Raw genomic sequence first — 27,639 nt, forward strand, 5'->3', positions numbered from 1 at the left:
ATTTATGAATAAATTATGTAAAGTCTATATTCTTTGTTGTATGTGGTCACTGAAGTCACTGCTTGGTTAGCTTAGTGGTCAGCTAATAATTGGACAGAGTTTACCTTAAATTCCTAGAACCGATATGTCTCCCAGTCTTGTCAAAGGGCTCAGTGTGTGTTGAGGCATGTCTTCAACACTCAGCCAGGTGTGGATAAACTGGCTCTGCCTGGGCTCAAAATCATAGTCACTCTTCAGTGGAGAAAATAATCATATTACACATGCTATTATTGTTTTGTTTCTGGCATAGGTTATTTACGTGCTCTGAACTATAATGAAAAGGTATAAATGGATTAAATTAATGTCCAAAACATTAAGATATCATATTAGATTCCTCATGTGTTTTATTAACTGGAATGTAACAAAAGCTATGCTATAACTGACTTCTCATTGTTCCAACCTATTTTTGCACTAGATTCAGTGCTTTAGGGGAAATAATTCATCATAGTTTTCTGTGCTTAGAATTCAAAGTTTAGTCCTTTAACTGTACTAACCTATATTTTTGGTGTGTATTTTTTAATTTTTGCTCATTAAACTGTTATATTTTCTAACATAATCCTAAGAAATGATCCAGAAATATGTTAACGAAGGGTTACTTTGATTTTGAGTAACTATGATGCTGTCAATATAAATTCTTTGATTTTGTTTTATTAAAACTGAAGCAGGTTATGAAAAACCCATATGCGTTTAAGCTACCATGGGCTTAGTCATAAAAGAGGAATTTAAAATTTGGCAAACAAAACTGTGTGATGGTTGGAAATATTTTGGAGAGAAACTTTCTTTGGCTTAAAGCTGAGAAGTCATTTGAGTTAGTCTAGCATGCAAATTAATGTGCTTGAGTTTAGTGAAGGAAGATATGTGAATGTCTTGAAGATTAGCAGTTAGGATTATAAGTGATAAGGAAGGATGGCAAAGTACAAAGAAAAAATGATTGAATTTAAGAGTCCCCAAAGAACAATGTTCCAAACCTTGCTCAAAATTTTTCCGACTGCATTTTTTTTTGGTACCATGATCATTTAGGGCTTTTGGAATACCAAATAGAATAAGAATTGATCTAACTGGAGAAGAGTCATTCTAATTGAAGAAGAAGGTATATAGGCAACAGTAAAATTTCAACTCTGGAAGAAGTCTGCTTATAGTGAAATACCTCATTAAAATAGGGCCTGGCACACAGTAGGTACTCAGTCAGTATTTGTTGAATGAATTATACTAAAACTTATTATGATGAGAACATACTGGGCTGAAGTTTATCTTTTATTGAGCATGGGGGAAAAGATTTGCTAAACAAGCATGCATCCTTAACACAAAGAATTGTTAGTCTCATTGATAGTGTAGGCTGACTATGGGGTAGAGAGGAAATATTTGTGTGTATCTGCAGAGCTTGGGGCCTTATAAATAAATGTTGTTGAAAACTTGGGATCATGGGTTAAGGGTGAGCCTTGGGAAGGTAATTTACAACTATATATAGATAGTGATAGAACTCTAGGGAGATTTATCTAACTCTGGAGGTATACGTTTACATTTCAAGGAAAAATGAGGCCAGAGACCTTGGAGACATTTCTAGGTCATAAAAGTTGGAGACATATCTAGTCCTTAGAACGATGCATTTATATTCAAAAAGATTGGAATAAGAACCCAGGATCCTTTTCATTTTGTCTCCAAAGAGCAAAGGTTTCACTCCCTCCCTTCGAAAGGGAAGGAGGCGGTATCCACCTCTTTCTGCTCTATTTAAAGAAGAGCAAATCCGTTTTTCTCTGTTCCTCATCTGTGATACAGATCTTGCATGTGTAAGAGATTGGACCTGGCTTTCATCGTGTCACCCTAGGGATAAGAATCAGGGTATAGAGAACTGAGGTCATTATTTGCTTTTTAACCAAATAATGATAAGCTGTCTTTTATCATTTAAGAGAATACTCTTAATGAGATCCAGAATACTCCATGTGTGCATTCGGAATAAAATTAATAAATATGAATATTAAAAACCCAACACAGACCAATTGTTTTCAAGAACTGTCATCACAGCATCATTTGCATTCAAATAAGAATGTATGATTTTTTTAAGCACTTACAGGATTCTCAAGTACAATACTTGAAAGTAATAACATTGCAGGTTACTTTTTTTTAAGTCCATAAGTCTGAGTTCTCTCCAAATCTGATTGACCTTATAATTAATAGGGCCAATTATGGGGGTTTTACAAAAATTAAAGCTCATTTGAATTGTATGACTCTAAAGAGACAAGAGATTTTTCTTTACAAATCAGAACAAAATAAATGCTAAAATCCTCAAGGTTTTATATTGTTGTTGTTAAGATGATTCCATTTATTTTTACTGTAAAAAGAACATATCGTATCAACTAGGAGACAGGCCTTCTATGAAGGAACAGCTACAGATATTATTTCATTTCCTGTCCACAGACATTTGAAATAGCTTAGAAAATTTACATAATATTGTTCAATTTGTGGTAAATGAAAAAACTTTTATGTTTGATTTTTTCGTTACATTCGGATCAAAATGATAACAGATTCAGAGAAGTCAGAGAATGAGATTCTGGAAATTAAGCTGGCTTTGTGGCAGCAGAAAATAACTGACTTCTATTTTCATTTTGTTTTGCTATGAATGGCTTCCAACTTAGATGCAAGGATTGGCAAAACCAAGGGTAAGTATAGAAGGAAAGCACATCAGTTGCCCAGCTTCCTGGTTTCCATAAAGGTTCAGGCTCCTTGGAGTGGCCCCTCATGACCTAGCTCAGTTTCATACTTTCTACCTCATCTCATCTCCTCTCCCCTTCTCCTGATAGACATTATGTTCCAGCAATGATGAGTTACCTATATTTTACAAACTTGCTGGACGGAGTCACACCTCCATATCTGTCTGTGAACATATTTTCCCCCTCACTTAGAATGATCTTCCCACCTTAACCACCTTATCTTCACGGCAAACTCCAATTCTTCTCTTAGAATTCTACTCAGGCATAACTTTCTCCTCCGTCAGATCTTCCTAGATTCCACTTCCCCATAACATCTCCATGACTCTCTCTGTTATTTGTACATACATGTCTTTGCATGCATCGTCCTATACTGAAATTATCTGTTTGCATTTCTGTATCCTACATTTCTGTGTCTTGTATTTCTTGTGCTTAACACAGTACCTGGAACATAATAGTCGGCCAATAGGTGTGTGTTAAATGAATCAATAAATGGATGCTTGGATGAATGAATGTATATGATTTTATTTTCCTTTTTTTCTTTTCGTTGAGGAACATTAGCCCCGAGCAAACATCTGTTGCCAATCTTCCTCATTTTTTGCTTGAGGAAGATTAGCCCTGAGATAATATCCGTGCCAATCTTCCTCTACTTTATATATGGGATGCCGCCACAGTGTGGCAGATGAGTGGTGTAAGTCCGTGCCCGGGATGCGAAACCGTAAACTTGGGCCGCCGCAGCGCAATGCGCCGAACTTAACCACTATGGCACGGGGCCAGCCCCTATTTTCCTATGTTTTGACTGACATCATAGAAAAAAAAGAATTTCAAATATGAAAGGGATAACTTTGGAGATTGTCTGACCTGTCTCCCACTCATGCAAGCATCCTTTCTAGAGCATCCCTACCAGAGGCTCAGCCAGCTTGAACATTTCCAGGAAGAAGTCTGTAGTTTCTGAGTAAATGGATTCTATTTTTGGATAGTTTTCATTTTTTTAAGTTTTTGTTTGTGGTGTTTATCTGAAATGTGCTTTCTTGTCATTTCCATCTATTTATCCTAGAGTTTGCCTCTGAAGCAACACAATACAAGTGTACCACCTCTTCCATTGTCGAATCTTGTAAGAGTCAGCATGGTTAGTTTAGTCTTCTTCTCTCTGAGCTAAACCTACAGTTGCTTCAACCCTTTCTTGTCTGTCATGATTTTTAGACCTCTCCTCAGCCTGGTCATCTTCCTAGGCATAGTCTCCCAATGTCGCTCCTAAAATGCGATATCTACATTTGGACATGATGTTCCAGAAGTGTTCTGACTCATGTCCAGTAGAGTTACTATTTACTGCATATATACACTATTAGCTTGAGAAGCTAATGTCACACGAGGCCATCTTCCCCATCCCTCCTACCACTCACATTTCTGGAGTTCCTACTGCCCTTAAAGGGAGTTTCTACTTTTTCTTTCATATCTAGAGAGTGATCTGTCCTTAATATAAAGCTCAATATGGTGAGTATGGGTTTATGGTCTGGTGAACAAAAATGTTTCACAAAGGAAAAGATAAACAAACTGGTGCTAAGAGATCAGGACAGCATTATCTTAATGCACAGATTGGGTCTTCCAGGCAAGCTGACAATTACTTTCTGAACTAGTGACAACTGAGCTAGTGACAAGTAGCTCAGTATATATAATAGACGATGTAGATGGGATAAAGAGGCAAAGCTTTTAGCAATGTTGTTACGTGCAGATTCAGTCTAAAGAGACAACCCCACCTTGCACCTCCACACATGGACATACAAAATGATTGCTTCAGTCAGTTTTGCCAGAGTGCACTGGTAAATAATGTGATAGTGCTGCTAAGGTCAGAGGAAAGCCAAAAAACAGCTGTATCTAAACTGGATCTGCCCATCCTGTCCTCGCAAACATCAACATGAGCAAGAGGCTCTTCAGCAACAGATTAAAAGACAATTATCCTACAGCTTGCTCTTTCAGGAGACACAGATTAAATAATACCCATCTAGGTGGGCAAAATGAGATCTGGCACCAGCCCCAGATCTCATCTTTTCACGTCAAGCTCTTCCACAATCTCACATGGCCACTTTGGATCCAACTTTGTCGACAAGGAAAAAACATGAAAACCCCATGCAGAGTAAGACACAGACTCCTCCTGTCTTGTCGTAAAGCACTTCTAATTAGTTACCTGGGTCAAAAATAACTCTCCAAGTTCTATTTTGTTTTATTTATTTATTTTTCCCCCAAAGCCCCAGTAGATAGTTGTATGTCATAGCTGCACACCCTTCTAGTTGCTGTATGTGGGACGCGGCCTCAGCATGGCCGGAGAAGCGGTGCGTCGGTGCGCGCCCGGGATCTGAACCCGGGCCGCCAGTAGTGTAGCGCGCGCACTTAACCACTAAGCCATGGGGCCGGCCCCCTCCAAGTTCTATTTTATATTCTACGCATGTGGACTATTAAAGGTCTATATAGTAAACATTAGCCTGAATTCAATAATCTCTCTCACACACACACACACCCATGGGCTCAGCATTTTAGAATGATAATACTGGGTTTGTGCTAAGGATTTTGATGATTTTTTTAATTTTAGGAAGGTCCATAGGCTTGCCTCAGTCAACCTCTTCTCCCACACATGTAAGAAGATGAACGTCGCCCAAACCACATACTGCTCACTGAGTACTGATAAAACATAGCCACAGTTCAAAGTGAATTTCGACAATCTTACATTTACAAAGATTGCAGAGAAAAGTCTTTGGATTCCTGACAAACGCAGTAAATCCTTTATCCTTTACTTTCTTATGGGCTAAAGCACAATCTGATGTGAGCATCAGTGGTCTCTGTCTTCTGGTATTTCTTCTGTACACAGGAAGTATTAAATATTTGCTTTCTTATTCTTGGAGTTTCAGGGAGTAGAATCTTTTTCAGAAATAATTCTACGAAATAATGAAAAGGAGTGACTGTTGGTGAGGTTTCTTATTAATCAACTTGTAGCAATCGTTTAGCATGCTATGGCTACGTTAATAAGTGTTACAATAGTCAGAAAATGAAGAAAAATTTTCATTTAAAATGATACTAAAAAATTTACTGATCTTGAGGGTTCACAGAAGCTTAGAGCCAGAAGAGGCTATCACGATTTAATTTAACCCAGAAGACTAAGAATTGTTTGCATTTCCTGATCACTATCTGCTGGGCACTGTACTAATCATTTACAAATATTTACTTATTTAATCCTCATGAAACACTATGAGGTAGATGCTGTTACTATGTCCATTTCTCAGGTAAGGAAACTGAGGCCCAGAGAGGTTAAGTGGCTTTCTCAAATCCACACGACTGCTAAGTGGAAGAACTGCCTCTTAACTTCTGTCTTGTCCTGTCTCCTTAATTCTAGAGAAAGGGAAACTGAGGCCCAGAGATGATCAGCTGTTTTTTCCGGGTTGTACAGCTACCTAGTGGCGGAGTCAGGGCTATAATCCTGGCTTCCAGACTCCTAATCCAGTGCCCTTTCTATAGCTTCCAGCCTCTAAGGTCTTCAGGGAGATGGAACATGTTCCAGACAGTTGAATCAATATTCTTTTTTCAACAAGACATAAAAGCAAAATCTGAGCAGGAAGTCACCTTGGTTTTGTCTTGCAAAGCTTATTCATTAAAAGGAAAAAAGAAAATCTTCTGTCCCTTAAAACAGCACTTTCTCAGTATGCTGCTCCATAAGGGGCATACTCAGGCAAATGGAAGCGGGTCGATAGTGGGACGCAGAACAGCCATCTTCGCACAGAAAATGATTCAATAGACTCGAGTTCACTGGCTGCTTTAGGCACTGGTTACGTGGTACATCCATTACTAGGGAACAGCTAAGAGCAGTTTTGAAAATAATTCTCAATAAACCAAGAAAAAAAAATTATCTATTAAAAATAAGAAAAATATAAAAAAATAAAAAAAAATATGTTTTCAAGCTGTTCTTGATGCTTGGATGCTGGTCGATATTTAAGTAAGGCAGAGTGAGGTTCTTGGGAATGGATTTGAATACGTGTTTCGTACAAGCCTGAAGGCAACACTTAGTTGCTGGATTTATCCAAGGTTGCTGCGGGTCACGAACGAAAATCAATGAACTGGGTTTCAGATTGAATATCTAGTGGTCACACATTGTCTCACATTCATCATCCTGTTTGTCCCTTGCCCCTGCTTTGCAGTCTCTTGGCACCAAGCACAGATCATAGCATATAGAATGTGTTTCATAATTGTTTACTGATTCAATGACTGATGATGGGTGGGTTTGGCTTACATTAACAAGGTTCGAAGGGCTGGACCCTGCCTTTTACAAGGACTTAAGAAACATAGAACTGGACATAAAGGAGCTATCTGCTCTTCTATGAGGCTCCTTGAATGAAACAGAAGAAGGTTTGCAAGTATTATTTGCTGTTGTTTTTTTCCCTCCACACACTGGGTATTTGCAGCTCCAAGCAGATCTGTGGATAACACTCTGTCCTTGGCTCCAGACATGAAATCCTGCGATTTCAACTACAACGTGTGCGACAATGAACCCTATGTCACAACATGGTGTTGGAAAAACTGTGGTGTGCACTTTGCCAAGTTCGCAATGATATAGAAGTTCTCGCCCCTCCCACCCCCCCCCAGCTGTACAGCCAGCAGGGCCGTAGGAACCCCTAACTAAGGAAGGAAGCCTCTTCCAGCCAATGTTAATCTGTCTTCATTCAAGGGCAGAAAGTGGTCAGGAGAAGCTCATCTCCTGAGACAGATGGAAACAGCCACTGAGCCCTTTGGCATCATTGATTCTTCACCTAGCTGTCCCGTTGGTTCAGTCTTCCATAAAGACATTTCCTGCATGTCATTTATCAATTTGAAAGGGAGGCAACTGATCAGAGGAGTTGTTCCAATATTCCAGGGAGGGGAGCTGGATTTAAAATAACCTTAAAATCTACCTGCAGCTGCCCATTTCTCAGGTCTCTTTTGAGAAGAAATGGTCATTGATGAGACCTTAAAACAACTAAATGTTAACTTGCTTCCAAAGAGTCCACACATTAATACCTTGAATTTTATTGCTTAAAAGCAATGAAATAATCCTTTTTAAAAAAACTAGTAAATATCAGAAGTATGTACTTCCCTGGCTTTCCTGGCACTCCTCCCCCAGCCTCTGCAGACATTAACCCAGCAAGGCATGCTTTGAGGCTTTGCTCTTTAAACTCCATACAGGAATGAAGAAAATCCCTGGGTCCTTGGGGCTACTACTTTAGGGATAAAGGGCCAGCTTATAAGATGGGGTGAGTAGACTGGAGGAAAGAGTGTGAGACTGGGGAGAAACAGAACCAGTCTTGGCTCTGCCACTTTCCACTGTGTGCCCTTCAGCAGGTGAACTGCCCTCTCTGGGCCCCAATTTCCTCATCTATAAAAGGAAGGATGTTGGGATAGACACTTTCTGAGGTCCTTTCGAGTGTCAACATTTTATGATTCATCATCATTTCTGACTTCCTTACGATGATGGCACAAGAAAAACAAATGAAATAAAAATAGTTTTATTTGTAGCAAGATTACCAATTTCCAGAGAGCTGGATGAGAACCAGCACTATCATAAATTTCTAGAGAAAAGCAGAAGCTGTTTGTTTGGCATCATAACTGCAAAAACATGTGCTAATCAAAATGTCATTTCCTCTCGGTAATTAAAGCCTCGGCAAGAAATCCAAATGCAGCCAAAATTGCCTGACATCAGAGTGTGTGGGTTGGACTAGTAGAAAGAGCATAGTGTTGGAGTTTGGAGTTCAAATTATAGCCCCATCACTTATTAGCTGTGTGGCTTTGGGGATGCTGCTTAATCTCTCCCGGACTCAGTTTCCTCATCTTTAAAATAATGTCCATATCTCTAGATTGTTGTAAGAACTAAATTAGATAACATACCTAAATACCCTGGCAAGTAGCAGATACTCAACGAATTAGTCCCTTCCTCTTCCCACCTATTTCCCCAACACAATACATAGAAAACTCAGTTCCTGCTCTTCAGACATGTATAATCTAGTGATCAAATCAACAATAATACACTTGAGAACAATTAGGTAACAGTGCCAGACAGCAGATGAGTGGTAAAGACCCAAAGAGGTTCCAAAAAGACTAAAGTGGTCATGGAAGCATCTTAGAGAAGGTAGGATATACTAGAAGATATCTCATTTTCATCTGTTCATTTCAAAGATGTGTTGTATCAGGAGAGATTTTGTTCTAAGTGTACAGATGAAGAAATGAGCTCAGAGAAGGTAAGTGACTTGTCTGAAATCATACAGCTTATAATGAGAAGAGCTGGGACTTGAATCCAGGTTTTCTGGTTCCACGTGTAGTGCTCTTTCCAAAGCAAAGAGGCTGAGCCTGGATGGGTAGAGAAGATTTTTAGGGACAGAGAGTATGAGGCAGGTGTTTCAGTAGGAAAAGAGATACAGATGTGGCAAAATCAACCATCAGTGCAGAACTACCTCATCTTCTCACCACCAATTTTATCAACCCGACTCACCCACTCTGCCTTCCTTCTTGTAGCAATAGGTAATATGCCGTTTCTTTTATCCAAAACCAAAGACTAGAGTCCAACCCATCTCACCTTTTTGAGGGCTTTGCACCTGCAATTTTCTTATTTCTCACTTTTCATCAATTTCTCCCTATTCACAGAAAAACTTTTCAGAATAGTTGGTTGTCTCTAGTTGCTACCTTTACTTCTTCACTCCCCTTCCTCTTTTCTCAGGCTCCCAATTTGACCACAACTGAAATGGCTATTATCAAGGCCAATGATGACCCATATCTTTGCCAAATCCAACGGTCATACTCCGCTCTCATCTTTCTTCATCTCTCGTATATTTGACACAGCTGATTATTCCTCCCTTCTGAAACCCCTTTCTTCTCTAAACCTCCAGAAATTTGTGTTCTCCTGGTTTTTCTCTTATTTGGCTACTGCTTCCCAATATTCTCTGCTGGCTCCTCTTTCTTCTTTGCCTAACTTCTAAATATTGGAGGATCAAGGTTCAATTCTTGGACCTTATTATGGGCTGAATTGTGTCCCTCCAAATTCATATGTTGAAGACCTAACCTCCAGTACCTCATAATGTGACTGCACTTGGAGACAGGGGTGATTAAGTTAAAACGAGGCATTAGGGTGGGCCTAATCCAACATGACTACTGTCCTTATTAGAAGAAAGAAATTTGGACACCCAGAGACACCAAGGGCACACACGCAGAGGAAAGACCATGTGAGGACACAGTGAGAAAGTGGCCAGCTGCAAGCCAAGGAGAGACCTCAGGAGAAAGCAACTCTGCAGACACTTGATTTTGTACTTCTAACCTCCAGAGCTGTCAGAAAATAAATTTCTGTTGTTTAAGCACCCAGTCTGTGGCATTTTGTTATGGCAGCCCTAGCAAACTGATACAGACATCTTCTCTTCTCTCTTTTCAGTGTCTATACTTACCATCTTTCTGATTTCATCTAGTTTCAAGGCTCTAAGTACCATTTCTTTACTGACAAGTCCCAAATTTATATCTCTAGCCTGCCCATTTCTTATAGCCAGCTACCTACCCCATTCCTCGGTTTGGATCTCTAATAGGCATATTTAAATTAACCTGGCAAAAACAGTATTTTCTTACTCTAAGACTCATGCTTTTAACCACTGTATTGAATTAGAGCTATTTCCTTGTACACCTCTATTAATGCAGTCTGTGACTGCATTATTAGGGTTTTTTTTTTTGGTCTATTTGTTTTCGTTCTTATCAAAATACTGGTGACTCACACTGTACTTGAGATATTTTTCACTTGGAGTGCTGTCAGGACAAATATTCCTCATGATGTACTTTGGCAATTGACTTTTTAAAACCTAAATGTAGTTCTTTCACTTTACCCTTGGTAAATTTCATCTTCTTGGTTTTCACCTATCCTTATAGCATATCAAGATTTTAAAACTTAGTTCTGCCATCCACTATGTTACTCTCTCCCCTATCTTTGTGTCATTTACAAACATGATAAACATGACTATTTTCATCTAAGTCTTGAAGAAAAAGTTGAACAGCGCAAAATCAATAAGAGAGCTCTGTGGCACTCTAACAGAGAGCTCCCTCCAAGTTGTCCTCAATCCAGTGATCTACACTCTGGCCACAGTTACCCATCCAGTTGTAGATATAGATAACGAAACCATCATCCAACCCTTATATCACCATCTTGTTCTCCAGGATGTCATATGAGACTTTGTCGAATGCCCTGCTGGACTCAAACTACCACAGAATGCTTGCAAACTGTTAGCAATGAGAAAGGAAAAGAAGAGAGATAAGATGTTTCAAAGGAGGATGAGTTTGATGGCACTTGGGTACGAGAAGAGAGGAGAGACATTCAAGTACAGTGCAGAGGTTGCAGCCTGACATCCCATGGATTGCGAATGTGGGTTTTATTTTTTGTTCTACACAAAGATTTTTAAAAGTTGGTAGGTTGCCCAACAACACGAATGGCTCTCAACAGCATTATTCTGAGTACAAGAGAGTACGTACTGTGTGGTTCTGTGTATATGAAGTCCTAGAACATGAAAACTAATCTATGGTGGAAAAAATAAGATTAATTGTTACCTTGGGTGGGGAGAGGTAGGATTTGACTGGGAAGAGGCATAAAGGAACTTTCTGAGGTGATGGAAACGTTTTATATCTTGATAGGCACTTGGTTCATATAGGCATATTTATCTGTCAAAATGCATCAAACAGTAAACTTAATATTTGTGCATTTTAGTGTTTGTAAAATTTGCCTCAATAACAAGTACAAAATACTGTGAACAAATTCTGAACTCAAATGATACCCAGTGTGAGTTATGTAGAGGAAAGTGTCCTGATGTCTGCAACTGACTTTGAAATGCATTGAAAAGATGGATTGGGGGATAGATATGTGATAAAGCAAGTATAGTAAAACGTTACTGGTAGAATCAAGTGATGGGTATATATGAATGTTCAATGTAAAAGTCTTTCAGTTTTCCTTTATATGTTTAAAATTTTTCATAATTAAATGGTAGAAATAAAACAGAGAAAAAAATTGACAGGTTTCCAACATTTAAAAATTGGAAGATTTTCCATAAAATTCTAGATATCTGTCTACTCTTAAAAATTTGGAAGATCTAGCAAGATTGTTTTTTTCCGTGGCTGGAATTCAGTTGTACACTACAGGACCCATCACTCCTGTTGTTTCCCCAACAGGGACAGATTGCACTGTTACTTTTTTCTTGAGGCTGGTCCACTTTGCTTATTTACACTATTTGCCTGGTGCCTTGTAAGCAGTTGAGTATTTGACCTCCGCAGTGGGGTTAAGCGCTCAGGCTTTGGCTTCAGTTGGACCTGGATTTATCCCTGGAGCACCTTATCTTCTCTGAACCTCAGTGTCCTCATCTGTAAAATAATCCTAATACCTACCTCCTAGAACTGTTGTGAAGATTCAGTGAGATCACATATAGTTTCTGGCACATAGTAAGTTCTTAATAAATAATAGGATTCCTTCTCAAGGGTTTGAGTCAAAGCTGTTGTCAAGATCAGTAGTCTCGATGAGTGGTAAACAGGAGAACAGTGCTAACCTTGACAGAAACGGGGAAGTTGAGCCGAGATTTGGGGAACAGAGTAGGCAGGGGAAAAGATGTGTCTAGTTTTAGGCAAGTGAAGTAGAGGTAATGGTTGGACATTTGAGTTGCAGCATGTACGAGGCATCTGAAGATGGGGAAGTGAAGTTCACAGCAGAAGTCAGGGCTGGAGACAGAGTTTAAGGGAGTCCCCTTTATTTTTTTATTTTTATTTTTTCCCCAAAGCCCCAGTAGATAGTTGTATGTCATAGCTGCACATCCTTCTAGTTGCTGTATGTGGGACGTGGCCTCAGCATGGCGGGAGAAGCGGTGTGTTGGTGCGCGCCGGGGATCCAAACCCGGGACGCCAGCAGCGAAGCGTGCGCACTTAACCGCTAAGCCACGGGGCCGGCCCTAGGGAGTCCCCTTTAAATAGGTGACAGTTGGAACCAAAAGAGTGGGTGAGAACTTTGAAGCAGACAGTAGAGGGGTGAGCAGATGTTCAAGGAGGGAAGCTCAGGGACCATCCACAAGTTCAAAACAGGAGGAGAAAAAAGAGACAGAGAAGCAGGAGTATGTCTTCAAAGGCAAGAGGAGAGAGTGTTTTAAGGAGAAAGAGGTGTGGATAATCAAAAGCTTGTAGAAGCCTAATGTAGAAAAGTGGTCTCCACCCACTTGTCAAGCAATAGAGAGACCATGAGACCCAAACAAGGGCTCTATGACAGCCTCTGTTGACCTGTTTGCTCCTCCTGGGTTACAGGTTTTCATATGGCAGGCAGGCCACAGTCTGTCACACGTAAACCAAGTGTCATGTTCTTTAGGAAACAGCATCATCTGGTTGCAATCATAATTCTAGTAGCCCTACCAAGGTTGAAGCAATGTATTTTCTCATAGGAAAGAGAAATAAAATGTCTTCTTTATACCAGGTAATATCAGACCTTGGGGGAATTGGGAGAGAAGATAAGTAACAAGCTTTTAAACTTTTCATATTTCTTTTCATTGTGACTTGATATGAAACTGACTTTGAAACCAACATTATATTTGATATTAATGTATAAATATGGGACTCAAATGATATATATTATATTATATTATATTATATTATATTATAATCTATATCTAAAATCCATGGCTGAGTTACATTAATTCTTTCAATATTCCAAAGTAAATAAAAATGGTCTAAACCAAGGTAGCACTATGATTTAAAACTTTTTTTTTAATCACTAATTTAAAACAATGCTATACTGGAGACATATAGTTATTTAAAGCCTCTGATTATACTCATATGTTAATGTGATTGTCTAGCTGTGCTGGGAAAGAATAGGATCCTTATCTTAGCCCAGTGTCAGTTTTTCTGTTTGACACCAGTTGTGCATTGACATTAAAGAAATGTATAGAAAACGCATCCTTAATCTAAAAAAATCTATACTATTAATTTACCAATCTTTATTATTTCCCAAAATTCCTCTTAAAAGTGCTCTTAGAAAATGTATTTCCAGAAACTCACGAAATTGCCCTTGGGATTTCCTCTGTCGTAAGTTTAGCAAGTTACTGGTTTATCCGCTTAACAAATAAAGCCACAGGAAGGGTTTTGCAAGTTTCATCTATTTCTGTTGTTACCATTTTCCACTAGACTGCCTAGCTCCGTTCTTTAAGCCTAACTTAAATGTTCCAAATGTTGGCAGTTTTCATTTACAGCTTCCAAGTGATAAGATCTACAAAAATTTCAGAATTCGTGTATGGAATCAAATTCTTAAGACTCATCCAGAGACCAAGCTATTCAACTTTTCCAAATGCCAATCACAAGGTTCTGTTAACTCACTGACAAATTTCAGTCCATTATCCAGGTATCTTCTGTTTTCCTTCTAAAAGGTGGATAAACACACCAGAAGACAAAGAAAATTTGTGCCTTAATCACTAATGTGCTTATACTTCATTTCTCGTGGACACTATTTTAGCTCTGAAAGTAATAAGTTTTATTTAAATAAATAAAAATTATCATTGTTATATACAATATGTCTTGAGATAAACCAGAATTCTCCTTAAGCATGTTTCAAAATGAGTAATAAACTAGTAAATGATGGAGGATGAAAAGAAATTGATGAGATATCACAAAGCTTCATCACAAACCCGACTTCCACCACTGAAGTATTTTGACATGAGCTGACATCTTGTTCATCTTGAGTAGTAGTAAAAATTGTTTAATTAGGATTGCACTGTTTGCTTTAAACTTAAATCCAGTGACAATCTTGTTGTATAGTAACTTGTAAAAGATTTTTACAAGGTAAGCTGTAATCACCTGGTCTTTAAAAGGAAGAGATTTCAAGAGTCTTCTGTCCTTGAATGAAAAGATAAATTACATTCTTTTGTATTAGAAGTCATCTGTCTTCTTTTAAACATCATTTATTACATACTCTCTATCTTATTATATTAATAAGATAACATTCAAGATTAGTAATTATATAAATCTTTCATGGAATTCTTTGTTTTCATGTACAGTCAACTCTTGATTATCTCAATTCAACAATACAATTGAACAAATATTTATTGAGCATTTGCTAATGGTGCAGCTAATCTAAAACAGCAGACTATTTTAAAAAATAATTTATATTTGGTTTTGTAATATGTTATGATTTTATTATAAAAATACCTTGATTTGTATAGTGCTTTATAATTTTCAGAGTACTATCACATATATTATCTCGTTTGATTTTTATGCAGATTCACTTCCCTACTTAGGAGAGGCTGATTTGGCTTAGGCTGATTGATATTAATATTAATTTGCATTCACTAAGCACATACCGGCTGAACAGCAGGAGCAGGCGGCTGCTGGAGTGTGCTGGGGAGAAGGAGAAGCTCGTCTGCGATTACAGCTCTGAGGTGGACAATAGAGCTGATGCACATAATAACGCGGTAATGACCATACATACACACTGGCATATATGCCTTAATTTATTTTTCCATTGCTATTAACCACTGAAACAGACATTTTGGAGGTTTAAAATGGATAGCTAATTATGATGGGCAAATAGGATGGCATAATAATTGTGTTTGGATGAGTCGCTCACTCGAGATCTAGTAGTTGAGGAAAGCTTTGTGACTATCAGTATTGACTCCGGAAAAGGAATTTAAATGGAAATGAACAAAGTAACCACTGATAAGACTTCAGCATCAGCTCAGAAAGTGGAGGCTGATGGCAGCAAATCCATTAGCAGAGGAGCATTAGACACTGATTTTAGCCAGTAGCAGTAATAAGTAGCCTGTAACAAGGAGCAGCAGCCATTTTACCTCTGGAAGCACACTCAGACCTTGGTTTCGCTGGAAGGACAACATGAGGCGTGCGGAGAATATAAGCACCGGTTTTGGAAACTGGGTTCGAATTTCAGCTCTCGTACTTGTTAACTATGAACTTCAGCTGTCCTGGTTGTGAAAGCAGTTCCCATCTCACAGGGTGGTTGTGGGGATTCCATTAGATAATGTATATAAAGCACTCAACACAGGGCCTGTCACATAGTAAGCACTCAATGAATGGTAGCTATTACTTGTAGTCATTTTTAAAAATTGTCATTACACATCACTTATCCTCCCTAGGAGAGCCACCCACTCTCCCATGCCCGAGGCAGCTATTGGGAAACAGAGTGGCTGTAGCAGGCATCAGACAGTTGGTCTTGGCAGCAGGTGCAATATACAAGGGCAAGTAACTGGAAAGGAAGAAAGGCCATATTCATTTCCCTTATGCAGAGAGTGAACTTAGGACAGACAGGAGTTTGAGCAGACTGGCCAGCAGAAGCATGCAGGCAGAGGCAGGAAGTCAAGCTCACTGCTTCTGCATATCCACGGCAGCTCCAACTGAGTCACCTCCAACTGCCAGAAGCAGACCTTGGGTTTGCAACCCCAGCAGCCTAGAATGGCAGGAGAGGACCAGAGGGGTCTAGGCATGAGGAGAAGAACGTTAAACAGTGATCCAAAGCAGCAAGGCAGACTAATCAAGGCCTCTGTTAGGAGAGGAATACAGACAGGGGACATGGAAGGAGAGAAGCTCTCAGAAACAAAGAGGCTGTGAGAACTGAAGAACTGATGTATGTAGCAGTCATTCTGGATTAATGCAATGACTTCCAAACAAAAAGGAAACATGGCTGGTTAGTTCAGGTTTCTTCAGACATAGCAGTTGCTGTTAATCTCTTTGGGGCCACAGACCATTTTGGAAATCCAATGAAAGCTGTGTATTCTCCCAGGAGAGAAGCAGATGTACACCTACGCACAAAATGTTTCATGCAATTCCAAGGGGTTTGTGGACCACATTAAGCTCAGATTAATAGCCTCTGCTATCCAAGGAGATAGGCTAGACTGGAATTGATATGCAGACGTGCTGGGAGTTCCAGATCTCAACAGATAATGAAATAGTTGTCCAGTGATTACCTCAGTATTGAGTGAATGGGAAGCAGTTGCTTAAACTTGCTTATCAGTACATGGGCCGTAACAATCCCAAGCAACAGTGCCATTTCCTTACCAAACAATCCATAGTTTCCACCAAAGGAACCGTACTATCACCAGTGAATTCCTTCTGGGTCCAAAAGGCTATTCTAATAAGGAGGAATAAAGGAAGAGTGAAACTCCAGAAAAGTCTCCTTTCCTGTTGGGCAAGAGATGCTTTGAGAATTTCAGCTCCCGATCTGTCATTTACCTCTTTACATCTCTGCACCTTGCACTAACTAAGAAGAAGTAGTATCAGGCCCCGGAGCCACTGTTTATTTTATGTACTACCTTTCCCTTCCTCGGCTCTACCACCAGCAGACTCTATGGGAAAGATGGAAGAACGCTAGCTGAGCACTTCAATGGTCACAAATCGAGTCACCACCATATATAATGGAATATTTCTTGTTTGGACACTTTCAAGTTCCACAACTCCAGAAATAGCAATTTAAATGACTTAATTTTCTTCTCCATTGACTTTAATGAAGATCTCCTTCGATTCAGCCATCCAGCAAACGTAAACTCTCAAATAGTGCTGCGAGTGTCTGACTTGGGCCAGGAATGTCTGAGAAATGGACTCTGGTTATGCAACTGAAATACGAATTTGGATTAAACGCTCTCATGACAAAGCCCTAAAAGGTTAGGGACTCATTTGAAAAGCTAACACACTCCAATACAACTGCAGTGGCATCTCAAACACTGAAGCTGAAGGACCCAAAGCCCGTGGAACTTACACTTCTTCTTATTTTGTTTTATTTTTCCCTCAAGGACACCTTTAGCATCCAACTATCATCCTAGGATGCTTGGATACTGGAACTTTCCCCTCTTCCCTTTTGTCTCTGGAGGGAGGCCAAGCAAACCAAAGACAGCCTTGAGTGAATCCCGGCAGGCTTCATGTCTGAGTGCTAGCACTGAGGAGGCCCTAGGGACCCTCCCAGCCACGTGACCTCATTTTATGCTGGAGGTGTCCTAGGCTCAGAGATGGGAAACACTGGCTTTGAGAAATCTGGAGGCTGGAAATGAAAGGGCAAGGCTAAAATAAGGGTAGGATAAAGATGCAAGTGGGTGTCAGAAAGCATAGGGAACAGAGAAGTGAAAGTTCTCAGCCCAGAATCACAGCCTGATTTTAGATTTAAGATTAGGATGTCAATTTTCTTGGCTTTAAGACATTGATAGCCTAATAATCCAAAATTACCTGGGATGGGCATGAGCTTTGTTATAAGTACCTTCTTTTGTTGCATTTCCTGTGTTTTATATGATGACTTAAGATGGCATTAACAAAAACGTGTCCTGTGTTCATTTAGTGACAATATTAGATTAACTATTGTTAAATAATCTCCTTTAATAATTGTAAAATGAATCGTCATTTAATCACGTTTGTCCTATGGCTAAACTAATAATTATCATACCCTGAAAATCCTCCTCACTTGCAGGCATTTTCAGTACATGAGGCCACCAGTTCCAAAATTAACTTCCCTGAATGGTGTCAACAAAAGTGACGTAATTGTCAGTGTGGGCCAGCACCTCTCTACTCTAACACGTCAAGATTAAATTCAGAAGAGCCCAAGTGTCTTGGCTGGATAAGAATGGTCTGGAATACCCAGAGAGAATGGAGTGAGACCAAACACAGACGCCTGTACCTTCACAGTCTCAAAATGTAACTCCTTTGTGCATCAACCTGAGACCTTGATTCCTGAGACTCTGCCGGCTTTTGATTTGGTTGTGGTTATTCCACTCTTCTCTTCACCTTTCCCACTACAAGTGCTTGAGTGGTTACAGTTGTTTGATTTTTTTTAAAAAAAGATAATAAGGGGCCGGCCCGGTGGCGCAAGCGGTGAAGTGCATGCGCTCTGCTGCGGTGGCCTGGAGTTCGCCGGTTCGGATCCCAGAACGCACTGCTTGGCAAGCCATGCTGTGGCGGCGTCTTGTATAAAGTGGAGGAAGATGGGCATGGATATTAGCCCAGGGCCAGTCTTCTTCAGCAAAAAAAAAAAAAAAAAGAGGAGGATTGGCAGATGTTAGCTCAGGGCCCATCTTCCTCACACACACACACAAAAAACAGACAATAAGATCAAATGATGTGCATAATAGCTTCTGTTTACTTAGCCCCTACTATATGGCCAGCACTGTTCTACATGCTCTACATGTTCACATCATTCCATTTAATCCCCACAAGAACTCTCTGAAGTAGGGACTGTTCTGACTCATTTTACAGCTAAGAGGCACCAAGGTTGTCACCTGTCCAGGGTCACCCACTTAGTAAGGAGCAGATCTAGGATGTGAATCTGGGTCTAGCTGACCCCAAAGCTCATGTGGCAGGCTTTTCTGCCTCCTAATCCACAAGTTTATATATGTGTTGCTTTGATAGGTACATATCAGCTCTCAAGACAACAGAGCATCGCCATGCTAGGAGATCACTCTCTGAGCATATGGGGACTCCAAGGGCTCACAGCTTGCGTGCTGATCCCCATTATACACCATCTACCTCCTTGTCCTCACCCACACGCTTGTGCCCCTTGGACGGATGTGTCCTCATTTAGGATCCAGAAAATCCAGTCTACCAGTCTTGAGGCTTTTCTTCCCTCATGAGCTGGGCAGTCAGCCTGGGGTGTGGTGTGGAGAGAGGAAAGAGATAACACAAGGAGCAGTCTTTGTCGCGGAAAATCTCATGTTCTGTCTTATCTGGATTCAATAAAGGCCCAATGGATTGACTGCAGAAGCCTGTCTCTGGCACCGCTGGATAGCTGTACGTAACAGTCTGCAGGAACAAGGCAGAGGGAAAGAAGTTTGAAACAGATGCACTGTGGAGTCAGTGGCCCAGAGAGAGCACAGGGTCATCCAACTTGTCTGTTCAAAAGCCTTTTTGTAAGGGTATAGGGATTTTTGCCTTCTCCTTCTAGTCCCCCAATTACACAATTTAAGCATATGAAAACCATCATATGGGTCCTGTGCTAATTACTATGTTTTAAGATGTAGAAATGAGCTGCAAGAGAAAGTGCGTGTCTTGGAAACTTGGTCACAAGTCAAATATTCCCCCAAAATGTCTGTAGCTAATCAGAGAAATTCAAGTACAGCCCTTGCTGATTGATAGGCGTAACCAAGCAATTCCCCACACTCTATAAAGCAGCCTCCATGCAACCACCCACATATTTGCTGATACCTGGGAGAAGCACAATATAGTTCAAGCTCTGGTGGAAGTGAGAGAAAGCTCTGAAAAGGCTGTTTTTTCCACTCCAGAAATAATATATTGCCCATGACCATCATTTCTCAATCTCCCTAAAGAACCAGCCTTCAAAGATTTAAATAACTACAAGGGGATTTAGAAAGTCAGACCAGAAAGAGCCACAGGCAAAGATTAGTGTCAGGAAGGCTGACAGGTAAATTGTCATTATGGTGTGCTAGGTAGAGAGAAATGTGTGCAGCCTGTCACTAATTTCCCTCGCTAATTTCCCCTAACAATTGGGTGGCCCCACCCACAGGATCCAACTCCACGGATTAGGAAGAAAGCAAAAATAATAATAATGAGTATAAATCAAGTTTACTGCATCACCAAATATATTATTATTATTTAACACTTAATGAGCACCCACGGTATGGTGGAAGTTGGTTCATCTCAACAATAGCAGTTTATTTTTATTCATATAACACTTCCTGGAAAGCGAGTAGCACAATATGAGTTCAAGTTCACTTCAGGCTTCCAGTTCCTCAGAGGTGGGGAATAACGTTATTGAGGCTAGGCCAGATTTGTAAAGCCAATGAAAAATCATTCCTTTTGGCTGTTCTTTGATTCGTTGGGGCTAAAAAAGGGAGGAGGGGAAGAAAAAAAAAAAGAGAAAAGAAGAAAGCCCATCACAGAGGGAAGCAGATCAGAGGAAAGGCAGACCAAATTCAGAAATGGGAAAAACCACTCCCATAAAGAAAAAAAGGCAAATGCCTTGGTTCTGTGTGGAGAAATGTTCATTCAGCAATCATGCATGAGCCTCTGGACACTTGTTTCAGGACAAATGTAAAACCTTTGTCCTGAATGGAGCAATTCGGTCATTTCTGCCCCAGGGAAACCCACTGCTCTCTCACTCCCACTGTGCCCACATGCCCACCCTTCCCAAATTCCCACTGTTCCAAAGCCCAGCCCAGGGGCTGGCCTGCAGTGGGAGCTCAGAGAATTGCTGTTTACATATCTCCTTCTTAGACCACAAGCAGACCCAAAATGCATACAGAATCTAAAATAGGCAATATTATTGTGTTTGGGAGCTGGTATTAATAGGCGTGTGAAGGAGTGGCTAGAAACCACTGAGTGGAGAGCCAATACCTCAGAAAATGTAGAAAACATAAAAGTCACCTGTAATTCCATCGAGAAATTGCATTCCTCAGATTTTAAAAGAGTCTTTGTTTTTCCCTTGATTTTGGTGGTCCATTGGACACTGTCTTTCTCCACGTTCCCCTTCTCATGGGGCAGTGTGTCAAGACTCCACAGCAACCAAGTAGCACCCATTTCTTTAGCATCTCATAGAGCTCCTAGAATCTTCAGAGTGGGAAATGATCTAAGAGGTCATGTCGTCCAACCCCGTCATATTGCAGATGAGGAGACTGAGGGCCACAGCGGGGAAGTGACCTCCCAAGGTTGCACAGCTAATAAGTAGCAGAACCAGGATTTGAGGCCAGCTCAGGCCAAGTTCAAAGTCAGATACTTATCCACTACACTCTATATAGGAAATAGGCCTCCTTCCCTTCTCAGAGGAAACAAGACCTGTTTATGGAAAGATGATCTCTAATAATACACAGCAGCGTGTAAGTTTAATGGAGAGAGAGAGGAGCTGGTCAGGGAGAGCCTGGGCCTGGCAGGTTGGCAATGATTTAGCTCATTCATTTAATATGCAGGTGTTTCCTGAACCATGCCCTGCAAGTGTGAAGCTATTGGGCAGAGGGAGGGGAGCAGATTTCAGACAGGGAGGAAGATAGAGGAAATGCAGCAGTGGCTATGAGCCTGGTTTCTCTGGGGGCAGAGTGGAGGCAGGCTGGCTGACAGTATAAACTGGTAAGTAGGAGCATTCGTGCCCTCACTGCCTCACTCAACTCACATTTACTGAGCAGCTATTATGTCTAAGGCCCTGCAGTAGGCAGCAGTGAGCAAAAATACACACTGTTTCTGCCCTGATAGAGCTTACAGTCTTGGGGGAAAGACAGATTTCAGTCAAGCAATCCCATTCATGTAATAATGCACTGAGATGAGTCCTCTAATGGGAAAGAATGCATGGCTTTATAATATCTAGCTGAAGCCAGGGGATCAGAGAAGGAAGACTTCCATAAGGGAGTGATGTTGAGCTGAGATCTGAGAATGAAGCGTCCTCTCTGGCTTCCCACAGTCACCTGGCTTACCTCTGTCCTAGTACTCAGTTGCAATTGCCGGTTTACATCTCTGGCTCTCCAGCTAGACTGGGAGCTCCTCAAGAGGAGGGACCAGGTCTGTCATGTTTATTGCTTTATCCTCACTCCCAAGAGTCCCTGGCCCTAGTAGGTGCTCAGCAAATATTTCTCCAGTGAATTTGAGAGTCTGTGTACATGCATGTGCAAATACACAAGTGCACATGCAGGTAGGGGATGGTAGTTAGTAAGAAAAGCCTGGAGGAAAGGCACTGGGGATCCATGAGTGGCTGGATGGTTACAAGGGTATTTACACGTCTCCATAAACTGCTGTGCCCTCCTACTTGATACTGTATTGAACGATATATTCATCGATGTATCAATGAATTGTATTCAATTGATGTATCATTCAATACAGTTGCTGCTGTATTGAATGATAATGATAAGAGCTACCACTTGTTGAGCATCTATTATGTGGCTGGCACTTTACATATGTATCATCTCCTTTAATTCTCATGAAAGCCCTTTGAAATACGCATCTCGATTTTCCAGATAAAGAAATAACTAGGTTCAGAGACATTAAGTAACTTGTTCAAAGTCACTTAGCTAATAAATTGCAAAGATAAGATTTTGACCAAAATCCGTCTGACTTCAAAATCTGAGCTTGTAGCCGCTGTGCTGAAAAATGCTGTGACTACTTTCAGTTGGTGCTTATTCCTTTTTGGTAGTCTCTCTGATGCCTATTCCAAACGTTTCTGTGCTCCAGGCATATCTAGCAGAAGCAAGAGAAGTATAGTGCCCAGAAGGCTAGAGGCAAGAGCCAAGGAAGCAGAGGGACTCCCGTTTCCTTGCTGAAGGGCCACGCCTCAGTGTTAGAACTTCAACACATAGGTGCTTTGATCTTGTTCTGAGCAGTTCTTCTAAACCCTCTAAAGCCTTGGTTCTCAAACATTTTTGTCTCAGGATCCCTCTACACTCTTAAAAATTATTGAGAACTTCCAAAGAGTTTTGGTATTTGTGGGTCATACCTATTGCTATGTATCATATTAGAAATTAAAACTGAGAACTTTAAAAATATCTATTTATTCATTCACAAAGAATAAGAAGCCTATCACAAATATTTCTCTGAAAAATAACTATATTTTCCAAAATAAAAGAAAATTTAGTGAGACGAGTGGCATTCATTTACATGTTTGCAAATTTCTTTAATGTCTGGCTTAATGAAAGACAGCTGGATTTTCTTATTTGCTTCTGCATTCAGTCTGCAGCTCTGTTGTTTGAGATGCAGTATATGTAGAAAAACCTGTCGCACATGGAGATGTAGTTGGCAAAAGGAGGGAAGTGTCTCAGGGACCCCCAGGGTTCCTCCAATCCCACTTTGAGAACCTAGACTTTGAGACATGCTGTTCTAAAGTCTCCTTGCTACCTGCAAACATTACATTAGGGCCTCATTTCTGCCAAAGAAAAACAAAAGAGTGCCAGGCCTTTTCAGGAGGAAAAACATTTCGGAGCTGCCAGACCACCACGAAAATAGACTTGGCTTAAAAGAATAGCCCTCCATGAACTGAATCAGTCCAGGAAGCCAAACAGCCTGATTGCCCAGGCTCAGAATGGGCTAATTTAAGGATTGGCAGAGGGGCATATAATGCTGCTCGGGAATCAGTGGCACAACTAACTTCTTCCCAAAGTGCCCAGCTGGAGAGAGCCTTCTTAAGTAGTCTTATTTTTATCTCAGATTTTGAGAATGGCAGGGCCAGTTAAACACCCACTCCAGTGTTCCAGGCTAACACATTATGTTTCCATTCAAGCGCCATTATTATTAAAGGTAATCGTAGGCAGAGGAGCAGAATCCAAAAATGTCCATTGAGGCCCTCACGCCTTTTTTTAGAGAGAAGAGAATACATTTTGACAAGGAGAGAACCTTGCTGAGTTCTGGGATTTTGAAATTTTGGGAGGGTTTGCATTCATTTACGAGTTGGCAGAGGCCAGCCTCCCGACTCCTAGGGAGTGGAGGAAGTTTTCTCAAAACATCGGTTATAAAGTAACACTGAACTTGACCACCAAGAAAAACCAACACCTGTTTAAGATTCTCTTACTGAAGGGTTAAGAGCGCGATGGGTGGTGGGGAAAAGCTGTACTTCCTGAAGACTCAGGTTTGGAGAGAGTTTAAGACCTCGCTCCCAAACTTGGGAAACCCAATCATCCACTTCTAATATCATTGTCAACTGATGGCTGGAGTCTTGTTTTAAAGGAATAAAATGTGAAATATGACTTGAAAAACTGTATGTCACTTAAGAGCACGCAGAGGATGTCCTTCTTTCAAGTTTTCCAATGGGTCCAGAAAAGGCCCAAGTGGACGGCAGCTTGGGAGAGGGGCAGGCTCTGCCTTGCCAGCTCTTCGAGGGAGGGGATCCAGCTGCAGTACTGCCTTATATTGACACTAGCTACCTTTCCTGCTTGGCACTGCCTGGTTCCTTCTTTGGCAACATCCTGCCTCCTGCTAATGTCATCTCTAGGAATACCTGCTGATTTGCTGAGATCCAGAGAAGAAAAACATGCGAACATGTAAACTGCATGCTCTTCTGCTCTACGATGCCTGTGAGGGCTTTGTGCAGACAATCCAGGGAAATCACTAAAGGGGGTGGGGTTCAACTACAAAATGTGCATCTCTCTGCCTTCTTCCCATCTCCTACCCTACTCCCCCCCAACACACACACATGCAGATGCTTCCACACCAGGTGTTCTGTGAAGCTATTTTGGAAGGTGGCAAAATTAGATAGTTGGGTAAAGATGAGCTCAGCTAGGACATTTTTGTGGTGAGACAAAATTTCATGTTTTATCTAAGCGTCTGTAATTTGGAAGCTCATTGTCACTGCTGTTTGGGCTTTCTGGCTAGGGATGGCTGAAGGAAAGTCAGAAGAATCTTCTTAAGTGTTTAGAGTGATCTGGAAACTCTCTAGTATATGTGTCTGCACTCAGAGTGAGGACCATGGCATTTCTGGGATGGTTGAAGTGCTCTGTGACATTTGTGCTGCCCTGGTTGGGCTGTAAAAGTGCTACATGGATATATTCTCTCTGTCTCTCTCTGCCTATGTATCTCTCTGCCTCCTTCTCCTTTTCTCCAACTTGGTTTTACTCTCTGTCACCCATGCACACCCCCACTTCAGCATCAGAGAGCTCTGTAGAGGGTAGTATTTACTCCACCCACCTGTCTACTTCTCTTCTTGGATCCTTGCATCTTAGCTGCCACTCACCCTGTGGAATCTCTTGCCCTGCCTGGTTATCCTGGGGTCTGGAGCCCTGCTCTGGCAGCTGCTCTGGCTCAGCCTCTCTTTCCCTCTCCCCATTAGACCCAGTCACTCTCTGGCATTCACAACTGCTAACCCATGCCATTTCAGATGGCCTGGGTCTCTGCGAACTTGCCCATTGGCCTAGACCTGGAAGACTTCCCCAGATGCTCTAAGCTTGTGATAGCTTCAGCTCAGTCACATCAGAGGTGTGAAGAGGGCTCAAAATTCAAAATGGCTTTCTCAGGCAGCAAAGATGTTCACGGAAGAATGTAACAGGTTGTTAAAAAGAGAAATCAGGTTTTCTGGAGGCTGTATGGTTTAATAGCTTTGGAGTCTTCTAGACCTCTTAGTCCTGGTTTGGACCCTTACTAGCTGTACGATTTGGAACATATTATTTAACTATCTCATGCTTCAGTTTCCTCATGGTAAAATGGGGAAATATCAAGCCCCTACCTCCCAGAGTTGGTGAGGGGACTAAATGAGATAACGTATGTTGAGTGCCAGGCATATAATAAGCGCTGAAAAAGATGCTAGTTTTCTCCTTGTGGCTGAATATCCTCAGGTGCACTCCTATTTTCCACTTCCTTTCTTTACGTGGAAGCAGTATTTTGATTTTCCTGGTTCATTAACCATGTAACATGAGCTGACCTGCATATAATGAAGACACGCTCAGGAAATTCAAAGCCTGGAAATTTCCCAGTTTCCTCATTCAACTTAAACAAAACAAAACCAAAAACAATAAACAATCAAAATTATGATGGAGAATGTCTCACTCAACTTTAAGAGCACCAACACACATGTAAACTTTTATATATATATATACTATATTAATAGAAACCCCTTAGCCCCAAATGATCCTTTTGTAGTGTATGTCTATTATACAGAGAGAAACACTGAGGCCCAGAGACCTCTGAGTGTAACTTCCTTTGAGTGTAGGCCAAATGCACAGCAGATGATGGGATTTTAGACCCCTGAAACCCATGTTCCAGCTAGCAGAGCATACTGCCCTCAGTACATTATGAAGGAATGGTTTATGCTGGGGGGAAGGGGAGGCAGCAGGAAGGTAAAGTCAAAGGTCATTCAGTAAATCAAAGGCAGAGACAAGACCAGACCCCTCAAGCTTTAAGCCCTTGCCATTAGATCTCACCTATCCCTCAAACACTCTTTATAGGGTCTGCCATTGTCTTAGGAAGGCTGCTGGAGGTGATGACAGCAGTACCTAACCAAATCAGCATGGTCATTCCTTATTTATCTGCTGACTACAATTCTAATCTTGTCTCTATCCTCTCAGCAGCAGTAGCTGTCTTATCTTCCCACTCTTCTTTTGTTTCAGGCTTTCCTCTTCTCAAGGCCGCAAAGAGGACCTATAAAAAATAATCCAGGGCCGGCCCTGTGGCTTAACGGTTAAGTGAGTGCGCTGGCTGCCGGCGGCCCGGGTTCGGATCCTGGGTGTGAACCGACGCACCGCTCCGCCGGCCATGCTGAGGCTGCGTCCCACATACAGCACCTAGAAGGATGTGCAGCTATGACAGACAACTATCTACTGGGGCTTTGGGGGAAAAATAAATAAAAATAAAATCTTTAAAAAAATAAATAAATAAATAATCCAGGAAGCACCCACCTGGTGTGGGGCCTGGAGTTGCATTCCCAGTCCCTGGTCTGTGAGCAAGGGAGTCAGCACTTGACAGTCTATCCTAGGCTTGTCTTGGCACTGAGGCCTGGGGTGGGAGAGAGAACTGGATTCAGTGTGCTCTTGGGACCAGAAATTAACAAGAAGCAACTTAATGAGCAGAACAAATGGGAATGACTTTGAAGTCACTAGCTCAGGGTCTTCAAGAGGAACTGGTTTCAGTTGACTCTGTATAATCCAAGAAGTAGCCAAAGTGGGCATTTTGAGCACCTTAGTGAGGCCAAGTAGGAGAGATTCTGGGAGAAAGTCAGGGAAACAGCCTTCTTAAAGTGCTAGAGGAAAAATGAAGTGGCTAAGATGAATGAAAAGATGACCGCTGTATGTATGAAGATTATGCACATTGGTCTTCTTTCTCCAAGAATCCATTGGTTAATCACAATATGTGGTATCAGCCTCAACTGTCTCACAATTAAGCACTAATTCTCAATGAAGCTGATATTATAGAATAATAGCTCGAGTAAAAGCCTAGGATGTCGCAATGTAAAGTAAAACCTATTTAATACATTAAGGAGGACAGTCATCAG

The 27,639-nt window shown here is 41.0% G+C and overlaps 1 long non-coding RNA gene across 2 annotated transcripts in view; it reads left to right on the plus strand.

Annotated features, from left to right (window-relative positions):
• Positions 1-27,009, plus strand: part of LOC147911751 (uncharacterized) — a 71,912-nt gene extending 44,903 nt beyond the window's left edge. The window contains exons 3-4 of one of the 2 annotated variants that reach the window (XR_015550389.1): positions 15,023-15,214; positions 26,759-27,009. This is a non-coding gene — a long non-coding RNA (uncharacterized LOC147911751). The remainder of the gene's footprint in view (positions 1-15,022; positions 15,215-26,758) is intronic. The other variant, XR_015550388.1, reaches the window with a different exon arrangement.
• Positions 27,010-27,639: the final 630 nt, after the last annotated feature.

The sequence above is a fragment of the Ceratotherium simum genome, chromosome X (assembly GCF_057802395.1).
Source record: "Ceratotherium simum simum isolate JZ-2026a chromosome X, ASM5780239v1, whole genome shotgun sequence".
In the NCBI taxonomy this organism is placed as follows: Eukaryota; Metazoa; Chordata; class Mammalia; order Perissodactyla; family Rhinocerotidae; genus Ceratotherium; species Ceratotherium simum.